The sequence below is a fragment of the Microcaecilia unicolor genome, chromosome 7 (assembly GCF_901765095.1).
Source record: "Microcaecilia unicolor chromosome 7, aMicUni1.1, whole genome shotgun sequence".
Taxonomy (NCBI): domain Eukaryota; kingdom Metazoa; phylum Chordata; class Amphibia; order Gymnophiona; family Siphonopidae; genus Microcaecilia; species Microcaecilia unicolor.
This window is the reverse complement of record NC_044037.1, coordinates 285,032,110-285,051,066: the sequence shown is the minus strand read 5'-3', so window position 1 is coordinate 285,051,066 and position 18,957 is coordinate 285,032,110. Positions and strand designations below refer to the sequence as shown.

The window sequence follows — 18,957 nt, the reverse complement described above, 5'->3', positions numbered from 1 at the left end:
CACTGTCTTTGATTATGTTCTGTTTGTCGACTTGCAGAGATTAGAAAGTGAGCCGTTGGTCCAGTCCATAGTTATATTAGTTAGTTTTATGCGGCAAAAACACTGCGATATTCCTATACTGATCTGTGTCAGCTGTATAAATTTAGTGTAAAATGTAATGGGTCACAACTCTGTATTCTTTCGTTAAAAATGTATGAACATAGATTTTTTTTGGCCCAAAAATACATCAAAAATTGAATCTCAGTTTATATTCGAGACCTACCTCCATCCCACTCCCATGATGTCTGGCATTCCTCTCCTTCCCTTCCTCACTGTGGTATCCTGCTGCCACCGCTGCCCGCCTGCCCCTTACCCCCTCGAACTGGCATAGCTCCCACTAATTCACGCTTGAGCTAAACGTGCTGTGATTGGCTCAGAGACTTCCAGGTCTCTCAGCTGAGTGAAGCACGGCCAAAAAAGACGTTTTTATTATTGTGGGGGGGGGGGGGGGGGCAATGACGGCCAAAATGGACGTTTTTTGGGGATGGGCGTCCTCAACTGCACTGTCCTCTGGATCGAGCCGCATCGGAGGGGGTGAGCAGCGCGGCGTTTTTTTTTTGGGGGGGGGGAGGAATGACGACCAAAATAGACGTTTTTTTTTGGATGGATGTCCTCAACTGCACTTAGCTGCATCGGAGGGGGTGAGCGACGCAGGGTCTTCGGGCGGCACAGGGAGGCATATTTGGCATGCACAGAGCAGCCAGCATAATGCTGGGCTGCTCTGCGCATGCTCGACCGGCCGATTGGCCGACTGTTTACGATGGAATAGAGAATGCAAGTGAGCTACAACGAGCAGCTCATTTGCATTCCCTTTCCTTGATGCATGCCCGTTCCTTACCGATTCGCTAAGGGAATCGGTAAGGGAAGGGCTCTAATGATTGTTTAGTGCATCTGGCCCCCTGCAAAAAATGAGGCAAGATCAAAGAAGGCAGTTAGGGTGTTGGAAGAGAGAATTTCCCATGATTCTCATGCTTCTCTCGTGATTCTTTCTGCAAAATCTGCTGGTTTTGATTGCTTTTGGAAGCAGAAGGAAGCCCATGCAAGCCCTTATTTATTTATTAGGATTTATTTGCCGCCTTTTTGAAGGAATTCACTCAAGGCGGTGTACAATAAATCAAACATGAGCAATAGGCAATTACAGCAGTAAAAATATTCAAATAACAATACAAAGTACGGCATAGTATACTACTTACAATGTCAACACAATACATAATAGAACATTTTAATTGACAGTAAAGGGTTTAAGCAAAGACGGAACATATAGAGGGGCATAATCGAACAAAAACGTCTATCTCCATGGGCGTTTACCTCCGAGAACGGGTCCGTGAAGGGGCGGACCGAACCGTATTTTCGAAAAAAATAGACGTCCATGTTTTATTCGACAATTTGTGAGCTGGGCGTTTTTGTTTTTCAGCGATAATGGAAAATGAAAGCGCCCAGCTCAAAAACGAATAAATCCAAGGCATTTGTTCGTGGGAGGGGCCAGGATTCGTAGTGCACTGGTCCCCCTCACATGCCAGGACACCAACCGGGCACTTTTACAAAAACAAAAAAAAAGGTAAAAGAGCTCCCAGGTGCATAGCACCCTTCCCTTGTGTGTTGAGCCCCCCAAATCCCCCTCAAAACCCACTGCCCACAAGTCTACACCATTACTATAGCCCTAAGGGGTGAAGGGGGGGGCACCTACATGTGGGTACAGTGGGTTTGGGGGGGTTGGACGACTAAGCATTAAGCAGCACAATTGTAACAGGTGGAGGGGATGGGTCTGGGTCCACCTGCCTGAAGTCCACTGCACCCCCTAACAACTGCTCCAGTGACCTGCATACTGCTGCCAGGGAGGTGGATATGACATTTGAGGGTGAAAATAAAAAGTTGTGAAACATCATTTTTTTGAGGTGGGAGGGGGTTAGTGACCACTGGGGGAGTCAGGGGAGGTCATCCCCGATTCCCTCTGGGGGTAATTTGGTCATTTAGGGCACTTTTTGGGGCCTTATTTGTGAAAAAACAGGGTCCAGGAAAAGTGCCCTAAATTCTAGCTACAAACGCATACTTTTTTCCCATTATCGGCGAAAGGCGCCCATCTCTGTTCGGGTGATAACCACGCCCCAGTCCCGCCTTCACCACGCCTCCGACACGCCCCCGTCAACTTTGTACGCTTCCGCGATGGAGTGCAGTTGAAAACGTCCAAGTTCGGCTTTCGATTATACCGCGTTATTCGTTTTTGGGAGATAAACGCCTATCTCCCGATTTAGGTCGCAATATAGGCGTTTTTGTCTTTCGATTATAAGCTGGACAGTGGTATTACAATAAAGATCTCAATTGATATAGTAGATTGAGCAGTCAAGTATAAGGAGTTGACATTCGGAATAAGAGAGTTTATACGTGGTGGAGTAGACCTTGGTAGTCATATAAGTACATAAGTACATAAGTAATGCCACACTGGGAAAAGACCAAGGGTCCATCGAGCCCAGCATCCTGTCCACGACAGCGGCCAATCCAGGCCAAGGGCACCTGGCAAGCTTCCCAAACGTACAAACATTCCACACATGTTATTCCTGGAATCTTGGATCTTTCCAAGTCCGTTTAGTAGCGGTTTATGGACTTGTCCTTTAGGAAACCGTCCAACCCCTTTTTAAACTCTGCTAAGCTAACCGCCTTCACCACTTTCTCCGGCAACGAATTCCAGAGTTTAATTACACGTTGGGTGAAGAAAAATTTTCTCCGATTTGTTTTAAATTTACTACACTGTAGTTTCATCGCATGCCCCCTAGTCCTAGTATTTTTGGAAAGCGTGAACAGAAGCTTCACATCCACCTGTTCCACTCCACTCATTATTTTATATACCTCTATCATGTCTCCCCTCAGCCGTCTCTTCTCCAAGCTGTATAGCCCTAGCCTCCTTAGTCTTTCTTCATAGGGAAGTCGTCCCATCCCCGCTATCATTTTAGTCGCCCTTCGCTGCACCTTTTCCAATTCTACTATATCTTTCTTGAGATGCGGCGACCAGAATTGAACACAATACTCAAGGTGCAGTCGCACCATGGAGCGATACAACGGCATTATAACATCCTCACACCTGTTTTCCATACCTTTCCAAAAAATTCCCAACATTCTATTCGCTTTCTTAGCCGCAGCAGCACACTGAGCAGAAGGTTTCAGTGTGTTATCGACGACGACACCCAGATCCCTTTCTTGGTCCGTAACTCCTAACGTGGAACCTTGCATGACGTAGCTATAATTCGGGTTCTTTTTTCCCACATGCATCACCTTGCACTTGCTCACATTAAACATCATCTGCCATTTAGCCGCCCAGTCTCCCAGTCTCGTAAGGTCCTCTTGTAATTTTTCACAATCCTGTCGTGATTTAACGACTTTGAATAACTTTGTGTCATCAGCAAATTTAATTACCTCGCTAGTTACTCCCATCTCTAAATCATTTATAAATATATTAAAAAGCAGCGGTCCTAGCACGGACCCCTGAGGAACCCCACTAACTACCCTTCTCCATTGTGAATACTGCCCATTTAACCCCACTCTCTGTTTCCTATCCTTCAACCAGTTTTTAATCCACAATAGGACATTTCCTCCTATCCCATGACCCTCCAATTTCCTCTGTAGCCTTTTATGAGGTACCTTGTCAAACGCCTTTTGAAAATCCAGATATACGATATCAACCGGCTCCCCTTTGTCCACATGTTTGTTTACTCCTTCAAAGAATTGAAGTAAATTGGTCAGGCAAGATTTCCCCACACAAAAGCTGTGCTGACTTGGTCTCAGTAATCCATGTCCTTGGATGTGCTCTGTAATTTTGTTTTTAATAAGTATAGAGCATTAGGTTTTATCCAGTTCAGGCTTGAGTTTCGTTGTTTGGTAATTAGGATGGATCGTTGTGGTATGCCTTGTTGAACAAGCTGGTCTTCAGTGATCTCCGAAAGTTAGTTAGGCCGGGTATTCTTTTCACGGCGAGTGGCAGTGCATTCCATAGCTGCGTGCTTATGTAGGAGAAGCTGGATGCGTACGTTGTTCTGTATTTTAGTCAGTGGCGTTCCTAGGGGGGCTGACACCCGGGACGGATCGCCGATGCGCCCCGCCCCCCGGGTGCAGCACCCCCCCCCCCCCGGAACAGCGTGACGCCACCCTCGGCGAAAGAACCCCTGATCCCCTGGCGAAAGAACCCCCCCTTCGTGTGCACGCCGCTGGGGGGGGGGGTGCCGCGCGCCTGCCGGCTCTTCGTTTTCATGCTCCCTCTGCCCCGGAACAGGAAGTAACCTGTTCCGGGGCAAAGGGAGCATGAAAACGAAGAGCCGACAGGCGCGCGGCACCCCCCCCCCCAGCGGCGTGCACCCGGGGCGAACCGCCCCCACCGCCCCCCCCCCCTTGGTACGCCACTGATTTTAGTCCTTTGCAGCTGGGGTAGTGGAGGTTCAGGAATGTGCGTGCTGATCTTTTAGCGTTCCTAGTGTTAGGCGTAAAAGTGTGTGCCTGCAAAGTAGGCCTGATTTCTGCTGCCCTCTGTCCCGTCTCTTTCTGTGAGTCCTTTTTCACCTTAATTCTTCCTGCCCTTCAGTCTCCCATTGCCAGTGCAGTGTCTGGTTTGCAGATCTGCAGACTGCATTCCTTCCCAGACGCAACTGCTTAGCCCTGGGTTGGAATAGCTTTCAGTATGGAAGGGGATGGGGAGGGCTACAGCATGGACTTCAGTATCCCACTGGGCACAGTGCGGTACAATTTGTAGTTTAGAATAGCCAAAACTATGTAAGTCATAATGTTACACTCCAGCTCACATTAAAAGAACTGCGGGTGCTGAAACGAAAGGTCTTAACCTCTGCGTAGTTTGACCCCAGCTTAATGCTATAATTTTTTTTCCCTCTCCCTCCCGTTACCAATTATAAATACCATTCTCATAGAAACAGTATCTTGGCAGCGGTGTATTTATCTGCCTTTGCTGTTTTTTTTCCTGACATCTAGCGAGGAGCTGGTTGTTCATAGATTACAGTGTGTGTGTGTGTGTTTGTTGACTGCGGTGCCCGCTGCGAAGTCCCAGGAGGAGGATTATGAGCTCAAGACAGGATAAGCAGCATGAATTGAAAGTCACTAAGGGCCACGGCTTCTCTTTCCATCATAGACGACTAATGAAGCAGAGAACTGCAGATAATATTCAAGGATGTAAATTATCACCGTGGGCAAACACTGAAATGCTGCGGGCTTTTCCTGCAGGGTCTGTAGACTACCCTTTTCAAGCAGCGATATAGGCACATTTTCCTTTATTTTTTTTTTATTACATTTGTACCCCGCACTTTCCCACTCATGGCAGGCTCAATGCGGCTTACGTATTATATACAGGTACTTATTTGTACCTGGGGCAATGGAGGGTTAAGTGACTTGCCCAGAGTCCCACTAGCAACATTCCATGTAGAAGTCGGCCCTTGCAGGTCACCAATGTGGCCGCGCAGGCTTCTGCTTCTGTGAGTCTGATGTCCTGCACGTGCAGGACGTCAGACTCACAGAAACAGAAGCCTGCGCAGCCTTCTACATGGAATGTTGCTAGTGGAATAGCAACATTCATGTAGAATCTCCAATAGTAGCAACATTCCATGTAGAATCTCCAATAGTATCTATTTCATTTTTGTTACGTTTGTACCCTGCGCTTTCCCACTCATGGCAGGCTCAATGCAGCTTACATGGGGCAATGGAGGGTTAAGTGACTTGCCCAGAGTCCTACTAGCAACATTCCATATAGAAGTCGGCCCTTGCAGGTCACCAATGTGGCCGCACAGGCTTCTGCTTCTGTGAGTCTGATGTCCTGCACGTACGTGCAGGATGTCAGACTCACAGAAACAGAAGCCTGCGCAGCCTTCTACATGGAATGTTGCTAGTGGAATAGCAACATTCCATGTAGAATCTCCAATAGTAGCAACATTCCATGTAGAATCTCCAATAGTATCTATTTTATTTTTGTTACATTTGTACCTGGTGCTTTCCCACTCATGGCAGGCTCAATGCGGCTTACATGGGGCAATGGAGGGTTAAGTGACTTGCCCAGAGTCACAAGGAGCTGCCTGTGCCGGGAATCGAACTCAGTTCCTCAGTTCCCCAGGACTAAGGGGGGCTCATATTTTAAGGGGTGAAGTGTGCACCCACTTTGGGGTATTTTAGTCATATATGCATAGAGGTAGCCACATACTCCTGTAATTGACCAAAGGTCAAAACTGTGCCACAGGAATTAACAGGAAGCTGCCTGCCTCACTCAGCACTGTCAGCAGTGACTGGGATAACTTCCACGTGCTGCTGGGAATTCTGGATGCCTCCTCTGGGAGACAGAGGCATAGACTCCGAGGGGCCAAGGTATAAGCTGCACCCCATTAGCACCGTGGTTTACTCTGGATTTTCCTGCGTTAATATTGCTCCTGATGCAGCGAGAAATGTAAGTATGTGAAAATCAGCGTAAAACCACTGTTAAAAAGAGTAGCACAGTGGCACACAAAATGCATGTAAATTGCTGAATAAAGTATTGTTCCTAATGTAAAGAAACCCACCAAAATCTGGAATGGTTTCTATTCCTCTTAAGAACATAGGAATAGCCATACTGGGTCAGACCAATGGTCCATCTAGTCCTGTATCTTCCAACAATGGCCAATCCAGATAACAAGTACCTGGCAGAAACCCAAAGAGTAGCAACATTCCATGCTACTAATCCAAGGGCAAGCAGTGGCCTCCCCCATGTCTTTCTCAATAACAGACTATGGACTTTTCCTCCAGAAACTTGTGCAAACCTTTTTTAAACCCAGATACGCTAACCGCTGTTACCATATCCTCCGGCAACGAGTTCCAGAGCTTAACTATTCTTTGAGTGAAAAAATATTTTTTCACATTTGTTTTAAAAGTATTTCTATGTGATTTCATTGACTGCCCCCTGGTCTTTGTACTTTTTGAAAGAGTGGAAAATCGATTCACTTTTACCCAGTGGCGGTGGGGGCGGTCCGCCCCGGGTGCAACCGGTAGGGGGGTGGCGCAGTGTCCTAACTTCGTCCCGCCGTCAGTTCTTGTTTGGAGCGGCGGCCTGCCTCCTGAGTTCCCTTCCCCTCACTTATTCCGTGGCGCCGGTGTGTACCTTCCACTTCCAGTCTTCCGCCACGTGGAAGTTTGCTCCGCCTCCGGCTCCAGCCCATCTGGACTAAACGTCGTCTTCCTCCCCCTGCCGCACCCTGTGCGCCAATCACATAAAAACGATTCTCTATAAACCGCGGGTTCACTTTTACTGTTCCAATATTGTTGCAGAGTACCGACTTTATCGAGACCAGTTCATAACCTGTCCTTCACATCTGTGCATCAGATGCTCTCCGTCTACTGAGGTTAGTAGTACCCTTTCAGTACGGTAACTCACAGTTACCTTTCCTGCTTAGTTCCAACAAATGTTTTTTCTATTTTATTTATTTATTTATTTATCGTCTTATGACACACACTTACTTGTTAAGGCATAACCAGCCAGGCGAGGACACCTCCCTATTTTACCTTAAACAATCTACCAGCATCATTCAAGACTGACATCGTTTTTCCTCCTTCCCCCCCCCCTTCCCCCCCTTCTCTCTCTCTCTTTTTTTCTTTTCTTTTTCATTTTCCTTTTCTCTTTCCCCTCTCCTTCCCCTTCTCTCCTTCCCCCTCTTTCCCTCCCCTTTCCTCCTTCCCCTTCCCCCCTCCTTCCCCCCTTTTCCTTTCCAACTTCCCCCACTCCTCCCCTTCCACCTCCCTCCCCTTTTTTCCACTCTCCTTGTTCTTTCCCCTCTCCTTGTTTTTCTCCCCTTTTACCTCTCTCCGTCCCACACTTATTTTTATTTTTTATTTCTAGTTTTTCACATCTTTTTTCAAAAAATACACTACTATAATTAAAAAGTATTAATCCTTTATTTGGCATGATTACATATGCAAGTTTCAATAAAAGAAAATGTTTACTGTCTATTTCTTTTCTGACCATTTATCTCATTTCATGATTATTGCTAAAAATAATTTTTTCATGGGGGGGGGGGTGTTAAAAAAAGGTCGGCCCCGGGTGTCAAGTATGCTAGCTACGCCACTGCTTTTAGCTGTTCTACACCACTCAGGATTTTATAGATCTTATCATATCTCCCATGAGCTGTCTCTTTTCCAAGCTGAAGAGCCCTAACTTCTTTAACCTTAGGTGGACCCCCCTTCCCTGACCTTCCAGAGCCCCTGACCCCGCCCCCCCCCATTCAGCCTTGCATTGTCTTATTTGTTAGACTGATCCTAGCCTTGTTTTGTGGATTGCTTGAACAAAGAAAAGAAGCAACAAAGAAGGAGGAAGATAAGATCTATGCAGCCTTAACCCTTGTCCCTGAGGAAAGTGATTGAAACCCCGCGGAGTCGGGCAGTTCCAGGGGAAGGCAACTGATAAATGTTTCAGCAAGGCAAGATAGTTCTGCCTGGGAGGCAAGAACTTAAAAGATAAGTGCACAGTTTTCACCTAGTATATACTATTTTAAAAGTAACAAGTGATTTTATAGCACTGTGGTGATTGGGACGCATAAAAAAATGAGCATATGTTGCTCTCCCCAAAAAATTGTTAGAGTTACCTAATGAAAGAAGTGCTATGCCACTTTTTAGCAGCATTATTGACTGCAGTTATAGTGGTTTATATCTGAGGGTACTCTATACACATAAATTATATATTTGCCACATTATACTGGTGTGAACTGTTTTGTTAGCACTTTCTTGAAGTTGGTGGCTAAGAGTCCTGGTTTGTGCACACAAGTTAGAAAGCACTGCTAGCATAGGCGCCGACTCTGTGGGTGCTGTGGGTGCTCGAGCACCCCCAATATTTCACCCACCGGAAGTTCGTTCCCTCCTTCCCTTCATGTTCCAGGCCCCCTCCCTCCGAATTTTAAAAGTCATCTATCTTACCTCGTCGGGGTTACGGCGGCAGCAGCAGTAAAAAGGGTGCAGGCTAGGTGCTTAGTTCAGTTTTCCCTTCTCTCTCTCTCAGCTCTGGTCCCGCCCTTGTGGAAACAGGAAATGAGGGACGATGACCCTGGAACTCAGAGGGAGGGATGGAGGGAGGGAGGGAGGGGGGACCCTGGAGCTCGGAGGGAGGGAGGAAGGGAGGGATGATGTCACTGGAACTCAGAGGGAGGGAGGGGGACCCTGGAACTCGGAGGGAGGGGGACCCTGGAACTGGGAGGGGGGGACCCTGGAACTTGGAGGGAGGGGGGAGGGAAAGGAGAGAGAGAGGGGAGGGAGGGAGGGGGGCCTGGAACTGGGAGGGACTGGAACTGGGAGGGAGGGAGGGGGGCCTGGAACTCGGAGGGAGGTGGAGGGGGGATGAGGGAGGGGGACGGGAGGGGGACGGGAGGGGGAGGGGTCTGAGGGAGAGAGGGAGGGGGAGGAGGGGGATAAGGGAGGGGGAGGAGGGGGAGGGGTCTGAGGGAGAGAGGGAGGGGGAGGAGGGGGAGGGGAGATGAGGGGGAAATGCACCACCTGTATAAAAAAAAAAAATTCAGCACCCCCAATCATTTTGAAAAGATGGCTCCTATGACTGCTAGAGTTCAGCTGCTGTGATTTTGCGAGATGGCAGCATCAGAGGTAGTAGCAAATGGGTGTCGCTTTTGCTTCCCAGCTTTTGGAGGTGCATAGGAGGGGAGTTGGGGGCTCTGTGACACAGGCCTACTTTTGTGGTGTCAGGGGAAGGGACTGAGGCGTTTGGGAGCTCACTTAGGCCACCAGGAACTGTTTGGGGTCAGGGATCCGTGTCCCACTTGGGCCACTAGGCATTTTATGAGGTGGGAGTAGGGGACTGTAGGGCTACAACCTAACCAAGCTTTTGTGTGCCTGTGATGCCAAAACCAAACCAGCATAGATTCCACTGCAAAGCACTTTGGACTTGTGACACAGCAGCATAGCCATGTCACTTGAGTGTGAATTATATGTACGTGCAGTAAAGCCCTTTCCAACTATTTATTTTTATTTTATTTATTTATTATGATTTATTTACTGCCTTTTTGAAGTAATTCACTCAAGGCGGTGTACAGTAAGAATAGATCAAGCATGAGCAATAGGCAATTACAGCAGTCAAAATATTCAAATAACAGTACAAAGTATGGCATAGTATACTACTTACAATGTTGACACAATACACAATAGAACATTTTAATTGATAGTGAAGGGTAAAGCAAAGATGTAGCATATAGAGAGTAAGAAGAGTTAGAAGGTAAGGTGACTGATTTAAAGAAAGTTGCACGTGAGGTCAGAGAGATGGTTAAATATTATCTCAGCTAGGGTAGGAGTGGATAAACATGTCCTGCTGCAGTATGTGCAACCCGTGTCACTCCTTGTGTGTGTGTGAGCGACTAACGAGTTAGTTACTTCTTCCATTAAAGATCTGGTTGAAGAGCCAAGCTTGCACCTGCTTCCTGAAGTAGAGATAGTCTTGTGTTAAGTGGAGTCTTTCAGGCAGTGCATTCCAGAGTTTGGGAAGTGCTCTGAGAGGTTTTGCAGAAGAGATACTGTTAGGTTGTGAAAAACCTCAAGCCCACAGCTCAAGATTTCCATAGTCACATAACGTTCCAGTGAACATTCTAGTTGAGAAACTAAAAGCAACCATCCTACCACTGCTCCCGACAGACCGTGGACACTGCTATGCTTTTCCCCCTGGTTGCAGCCATTTTGCCTCGGTGAATAGGCCTGGGGCTATAACTTTAGTTATACTACTACTACTAATAGCATTTATATAGCGCTACCAGACGCTCGCAGCGCTGAACACTTGACATAGAGAGACAGTCCCTGCTCAAAGAGCTTACAATCTAGATAAAACAGACAGACTATAGTAACATAGTAGATGACGGCAGAAAAAGACCTGCGCGGTCCATCCACTCTGCCCAACAAGATAAACTCATATGTGTATACCTTACCTTGATTTGTACCTGTCTTTTTCAGGGCACAGACCGTATAAGTCTGCCCAGCACTATCCCCTCCTCCCAACCACCAGCCCCGCCTCCCACCACTGGCTCTGGCACAGACCGTATAAGTCTGCCCAGCACAATTCCCTGCAAGGGAATTACAGGGTAGAGAGGAACAGGGAGGAGGACAGCAAATACCTCAGTAGCCTGGCCAGGATTCCATTTGTTTGAACATAGATTTATTTATTTATTATTACATTTGTACCCCGCGTTTTCCTACTCAAAGCAGGTTCAATGTGGCTTACATAATAATACGTATTACAGAGTATTGATGGAGAAAAAAATAGGTTAATTATGGCAGAATAATAAAATAGATAGGTAGGTAAAGATGGGGAAAGGTGACGGGAGTAGGAGAGGTATGAGCAAGGGGTAGATGAGCATAGGAGGAGAGGTAGAAGGGGCGGGAGGGGGATGGGACAAGGGAAAAGTATAGGGAAATTAGGTGGGAGATGTGGTCTGAGTCATTGTCATTGTCTTCTGGATATGTGTTGGGTAGATGGGTTCATGGGATTAGATTGCGTCATTTGGGTAGGCTTGCTTGAACAGATGGGTTTTTAGTGATTTCCGGAAGGGTAGATAGTCGCTGATTGATCGGATGGGTCTGGGGAGGGCATTCCAGAGTTGGCTGCCTAAGAAGGAGAAGTTGGATCCATAATAGGTTTTGTACTTGAGTCTTTTGCAATTGGGGTAATGTAGGTTGAGGTAAGTTGGTGAAGTTTCAGACATGTTTAAGTATTTAGTTGTTGCCTGATATCTAACCTGCTATTTTATTGACCTGTAAATAATATTACATGCTGACTTGTATGTCATACATTACCAGTAGATGCTAGTAAAGCTGTGTTTGGTGTTAAGCACTGTAATAGCAGTTCTATATAGAGAAACCCAGAGGTTGTCTTTTAGGTGCCTGTTTATTTATTTATTTATTACATTTGTATCCCGCGCTTTCCCGCTCATCGCAGGCTCAATGCAACTTTTATAGTAACAGGAGAATACAATCTGTAGTATCTGAATCAACAAAGGAGGTATGTGGTAGGACAAATGAACAAGGGGTAAATGGGATAAAAGAGGTATGAGAGAAAGGATAGAGATAGGTAAGGAAGTGGAGCGATGAAGAAGAGGTAGAGGAAGAGCATGGAGGGTAAGAAGATTGGTAGGAGGTAATTTCTACGCCATTGTTGTTAATGATTAGATGAATCGGTAAATGGATGGGTTGCTTATGTTTGCTTATAGTAGGTCAAGTTATTTGGGTAAATCTGTTTGAATAGATGGGTTTTCAATAGTTTCCTAAAGGGAAGATATTCACTAGTTGATCGAATGTATCTGATCTAAACAGTAAGATAAAGGAAATCATTAGAGCCAAAAAACAATCCTTCAGAAAGTGGAGAAGAGAACCAACTGAAAGTAACAGGATAGATCATAAGGAATGCCAAGCCAAATGCAAAGCGGAGATAAGGAGGGCAAAAAAGGACTTTGAGAAGAAATTAGCGTTGGAAGCAAAAATACATAGTAAAAATTTTTTTAGATACATTAAAAGCAGGAAACCAGCCAAAGAGTCGGTTGGGCCGCTGGACGAAAATGGTGTTAAAGGGGCGATCAAGGAGGACAAAGCCGTAGCGGAGAAATTAAATGAATTCTTTGCTTCGGTCTTCACCGAGGAGGATTTGGGGGGGACACCGGTGCCGGAAAGAATATTTGAAGCGGGGGAGTCGGAGAAACTAAACAAATTCTCTGTAACCTTGGAGGATGTAATGGGTCAGTTCAGCAAGCTGAAGAGTAGTAAATCACCTGGACCTGATGGTATTCATCCCAGAGTATTAATAGAACTAAAAAATGAACTTGCGGAGCTACTGTTAGAAATATGCAATCTGTCCCTAAAATCGAGTGTAGTACCGGAAGACTGGAGGGTAGCCAATGTTACTCCGATTTTTAAGAAGGGTTCCAGAGGAGATCCGGGAAATTATAGACCGGTGAGTCTGACGTCGGTGCCGGGCAAGATGGTGGAGGCTATTATTAAGAATAAAATTGCAGAGCATATACAAAAACATGGACTGATGAGACAAAGTCAGCACGGATTTAGTGAAGGGAAGTCTTGCCTCACCAATCTAATGCATTTTTTTGAGGGGGTAAGCAAACATGTGGACAATGGGGAGCCGGTTGATATTGTATATCTGGATTTTCAGAAGGCGTTTGACAAAGTGCCGCACGAAAGACTCCTGAAGAAATTGCAGAGTCATGGAATCGGAGGTAGGGTATTATTATGGATTAAGAACTGGTTGAAAGATAGGAAGCAGAGAGTAGGATTGCGTGGCCAGTATTCTCAGTGGAGGAGGGTAGTTAGTGGGGTCCCGCAGGGGTCTGTGCTGGGTCCGTTGCTTTTTAATGTATTTATAAATGACCTAGAGATGGGAATAACTAGTGAGGTAATTAAATTCGCCGATGACACAAAATTATTCAGGGTCGTGAAGTCGCAGGAGGAATGTGAACGATTACAGGAGGACCTTGCGAGACTGGGAGAATGGGCGTGCAAGTGGCAGATGAAGTTCAATGTTGACAAGTGCAAAGTGATGCATGTGGGTAAGAGGAACCCGAATTATAGCTACGTCTTGCAAGGTTCCGCGTTAGGAGTTACGGATCAAGAAAGGGATCTGGGTGTCGTCGTCGATGATACGCTGAAACCTTCTGCTCAGTGTGCTGCTGCGGCTAGGAAAGCGAATAGAATGTTGGGTGTTATTAGGAAGGGTATGGAGTCCAAGTGTGCGGATGTTATAATGCCGTTGTATCGCTCCATGGTGCGACCGCACCTGGAGTATTGTGTTCAGTACTGGTCTCCGTATCTCAAAAAAGATATAGTAGAATTGGAAAAGGTACAGCGAAGGGCGACGAAAATGATAGTGGGGATGGGACGACTTTCCTATGAAGAGAGGCTGAGAAGGCTAGGGCTTTTCAGCTTGGAGAAGAGACGGCTGAGGGGAGATATGATAGAAGTGTATAAAATAATGAGTGGAATGGATCGGGTGGATGTGAAGCGACTGTTCACGCTATCCAAAAATACTAGGACTAGAGGGCATGAGTTGAAGCTACAGTGTGGTAAATTTAAAACGAATCGGAGAAAATTTTTCTTCACCCAACGTGTAATTAGACTCTGGAATTCGTTGCCGGAGAACGTGGTACGGGCGGTTAGCTTGACGGAGTTTAAAAAGGGGTTAGATAGATTCCTAAAGGACAAGTCCATAGACCGCTATTAAATGGACTTGGAAAAATTCCGCATTTTTAGGTATAACTTGTCTGGAATGTTTTTACGTTTGGGGAGCGTGCCAGGTGCCCTTGACCTGGATTGGCCACTGTCGGTGACAGGATGCTGGGCTAGATGGACCTTTGGTCTTTCCCAGTATGGCACTACTTATGTACTTATGTACTTATATATTGTGTTTTAAAAAAGGGTTCAGTTGGAACTTTGACTCATTTGATATATGAGGGTCCAAATTTGCAAGTCTATTGGAAGGATCTGTGGCTATTTTGGGAATAGACATTACATTGTTGCTAAAGGTTGTTTTTGGAAGTCCTTAATTCGTTCAGCTACCATTCCACAGTCTACCAAGGCTCTCATTTCCAAAGCACTTAGACTTTCAAAGTGCTTTGAGAATACACCTCCAGGTGTCTTTTTCATTTTTTAATTACAATGACACTAAAAGTTATTGTAAGTCATTGGAAGGATATAGTGATTTGCATGTTGTTCTACGGTGGCAATGGATCTGTTTATTTAGAAAATATGAGAAGATGTTAGAGGAAAGAGGCTTTCTGGTACCTAAACAAAAAAGCAGGGGAGCTGTTGGATCATTATATGCTGATTGAAGCTTGAGAGGTTTTATGGTTTTTCTTATTGTGAATTATTAATGATATTGTTTTGTACTACTACTACTATTATGAGACAAAGTCAACATGGATTTAGTAAAGGGAAATCTTGCCTCACCAATCTACTACATTTCTTTGAAGGGGTGAACAAACATGTGGATAAAGGTGAGCCGGTTGATATTCTGTATCTGGATTTACAGAAGGCGTTTGACAAAGTACCTCATGAAAGACTCCAGAGGAAATTGGAGAGTCAAGAGATAGGAGGTAGTGTTCCATTGTGGATTAAAAACTGGTTAAAAGAAAACAGAGAGGAAAGGGAAATTGGACTTGATATACCGCCTTTCTGAGGTTTTTGCAACTACATTCAAAGCGGTTTACATATATTCAGGCACTTATTTTTGTACCAGGGGCAATGGAGGGTTAAATGGTCAGTATTCTCAATGGAGAAGGGTAGTTAGTGGGGTTCCCCAGGGGTCTGTGCTGGGACTGCTGCTTTTTAACATATTTATAAATGACCTAGAGATGGGAGTAACTAGTGAGGTAATTAAATTTGCTGATGACACAAAGTTAGTCAAAGTCGTTAAATCGCGTGAGGATTGTGAAAAATTGCAAGAGGACCTTACGAGACTGGGGGACTGGGCGTCTAAATGGCAGATGACGTTTAATGTGAGGACGTGCAAAGTGATGTATATGGGGAAAGAGGAACCCAAATTATAGCTATGTCATGCAAGGTTCCACGTTAGGAGTCACAGACCAAGAAAGGGATCTAGGTGTCGTTGTTGATGATACTTTGAAACCTTCTGCTCAGTGTGCTGCTGCGGCTAGGGCAGCAAATAGAATGTTAGGTATTATTAGGAAAGGAATGGAAAACATAAATGAGGATGTTGTAATGCCTTTGTATTGCTCCATGGTGCGACCGCACCTCGAATATTGTGTTCAATTCTGGTCACCGCATCTGGAAAAAGATATAGTGGAATTAGAAAAGGTACAGAGAAGGGCGACGAAATGATAAAGGGGATAGGACGACTTCCCTATGAGGAAAGGCTAAAGCGGTTAGGGCTCTTCAGTTTGGAGAAAAGGCGGCTGAGGTCTATAAAATAATGAGTGGAGTTGAATGGGTGTGAAGTGTCTGTTTACCCTTTCCAAAAATACTAGGACTAGGGGGCATGCGATGAAGCTACGATGTAGTAAATTTAAAACGAATCAGAGAAATTTTTCTTCACTCAACGTGTAATTAAACTCTGGAATTCATTGTCAGAGAATGCGGAGTTTAAAAAAGGTTTGGACGGCTTCCTAAAGGAAAGGTCCATAGACCATTATTAAATGGACTTGGGGAAAATCCACTATTTCTGGGATAAGCAGTATAAAATGTTTTGTACTTTTTTGGGATCTTGCCAGGTATTTGTGACCTGGAATGGAAACAGGATGCTGGGCTTGATGGACCTTTGGTCTTTCCCAGTATGGCAATACTTATGTACTTATGTAATACTTATGCTTTAGAGAGATCAGTTCTTGACACCAGGGCCGCTGAGACGGGGGGGGGGGGGGGGGGGGGGCAAGGGGGCAAAATTCTCAAGGCCTGGCCTCCAAGGGGGGCCCTGTGCCAGGCTCTGTTTCTGTCCTGCTCCTGTCAGGACCTATATGTCGGATCTCATAGACCTGCCTACCAGGAACGCAAAAAGATCAGCACGCACATTCCTCAATCTACACAACCCTAACTGTAAAGGACTAAAATATAAATCCACATACGCAACCAGTTTCTCATACATTTGCACGCAGCTATGGAACGCACTACCGAAAGCCATAAAAACAACGCAAGACCCAACTATCTTCCGAAGACTACTGAAAACTGATCTGTTCAAAAAGGCATACCACAAACATCCGTCTTAAACACTAGATAATAAGACTTAACACGTTCTAGACAAAACCGAAATCCCATCACTTGACTGATTAACTTATTTGCGATTATGAACAACCATTAATACTTTAATCCTTACGTCGAATATGATCTCTATAGTCGATGACCTAATGTATGTTATAATCCAATTTATTATTCAGGAACCTTCATGAAATACCATAATGCATTCTTCTTCTTTACCATGTATGTATGCACATGGTATATATATATATACCATGACCTGTTCCATGTATGCTATGTTCCATGTATGTTACCTTGTATGTATACACCTTAACGCATTACCATTTGTAATTCTGTTACCCGGAAATGGCAACCGCCATTACGGCAAATGTAAGCCACACTGAGCCTGCAAATTGGTGGAAAAATGTGGAATACAAATGCTACAAATAAATAAATAAATAAAATGGCTGCAAAGAACATCTACTCAAGAAACTTCAAACTGCTCAGAGCACTGCTTTTGACCTACAGGTGCATCCACTCCGCAGCTCCTCAGTACCTTTCCGCTCTCATCTCTCCCTACACTCCTCCCCGTGAACTCCGTTCGCTGGGTAAATGTCTCCTGTCGTCCCCCTTCTCCCCCACTGCTAACTCCCCGGCTCCGTTCCTTCTATCTCGCTGCTCCCTATGCCTGGAATAGACTCCCTGAGCCAGTACGTCAGGCTCAGTCTCTGGCTGTCTTCAAGTCTAGGCTTAAAGCCCACCTCTTTGCTACTGCTTTCGACTCCTAACCATGACTCTCTTACTCAACACCCTCACTTATCACCCCTACCACTGCAATTTCCCCACCCCTAGCTGTCTGTTCGTCTGTCCAATTTAGATTGTAAGCTCTGTTGAGCAGGGACTGTCTTTTCATGTTAATTTGTACAGCGCTGCGTAAGTCTAGTAGCGCTATAGAAATGTTTAATATTAGTAGTAGTAGTAGCACTGTGACAAGACTGATCTTTGGAAAATCTAAATTCGAATCTGCCAAGCCTCTTTGCGAAAAACTGCACTGGCTTCCCATTAGAGAAGGAGTTGCCTTTAAGGTCTACACCTTAATTCACAGAATCATTTATGGGGAAGTTCCTGAATACATGCTTGAATTAGTTGACTTGCCACCCAGAAATAGATCCAGTCTATCACGATCTTACTTCAATTTACACTACCCAGATTGTGGTGGCCTTAAGTACAAATCTACCTATGCCTCCAACTTCACATTCATAGGCACACAACTGTGGAATGCTTTACCCAAATCAGTAAAATCTACCCAGAACTACTTAAATTTCAGAAAATTATTGAAGTCCGTCCTGTTTAAGAAGGCTTATTCTCCAGGTTCAACATAATTCTGATTAACGCCTAGTTTAACAAGATTCATGGACACTAATTATCTTTATTATCTTCTACATATTGTTGTTTAAATGATGTTTACTATCTTACTTTTACACTCTTTAATTGTACCTTTCTGTACTGTATCCTTACTACAGATTTGTGTAAGCCACATTGAGCCTGCAACTAGCGGGAAAATGTGGGGTATAAATGTATTAAATAAATATGTACATAAGCATATGCATGTATGTGCTAGTATTCTAAACATTTAGGCATGTTAACTGGCACATAAAAGTTACGGCCTACCTTCTAGAATTAGGCCCTGCCTGTAGACTGCTGATTCCAGTTATTACAAAGTGGCTCAGGAGCACAAGATGGGCCATGTTACCTTTATCCGAGGGCAGTGGTGTGCTGGGAAATTTTTAACAATAGGCTCTCTCTCCGGGTGTAGACAGCCCTGCAGTTTTGGGGGGCGGGGAGTGCATTTATCTGTTCCTCCTCCCTCCCATGTGGGCATGTTAGGCATATCTTCTTTGCTGGCAGGGATGCAGAGCCCCACCAGCCAAATAAATTGACTGCTGCCACTCCCCACTGCTTGTTTCTGGCTCTGAGCAGCATGGCGGGACTTCTCACCAATATTATATGTGCTTATCTAGACCTACTCACCAAAATCCCTAAAATGCTTCACTCCAGAGGTAAAATCAACAACGATGTATCACGAAAGGAGGGATTGAGGCGAATAGGTAAGAGGGGCATTGTATCTAGTGTGCAGTGAGATTGTTCTAGCTCTTTTGAGTAACATAGTCGGCAGAAAAAGACCTGCATGGTCCATCTAGTCTGCCCAAGATAAACTCATACCTTGAATTTGTACCTGTC

General features: G+C 45.2%; 1 protein-coding gene across 1 annotated transcript in view; it reads left to right on the top strand.

Annotated features, from left to right (window-relative positions):
- Positions 1-18,957, top strand: part of SLC15A2 (solute carrier family 15 member 2) — a 219,214-nt gene that overhangs the window by 180,058 nt on the left and 20,199 nt on the right. The gene's annotated exons all lie outside the window — the stretch shown is intronic.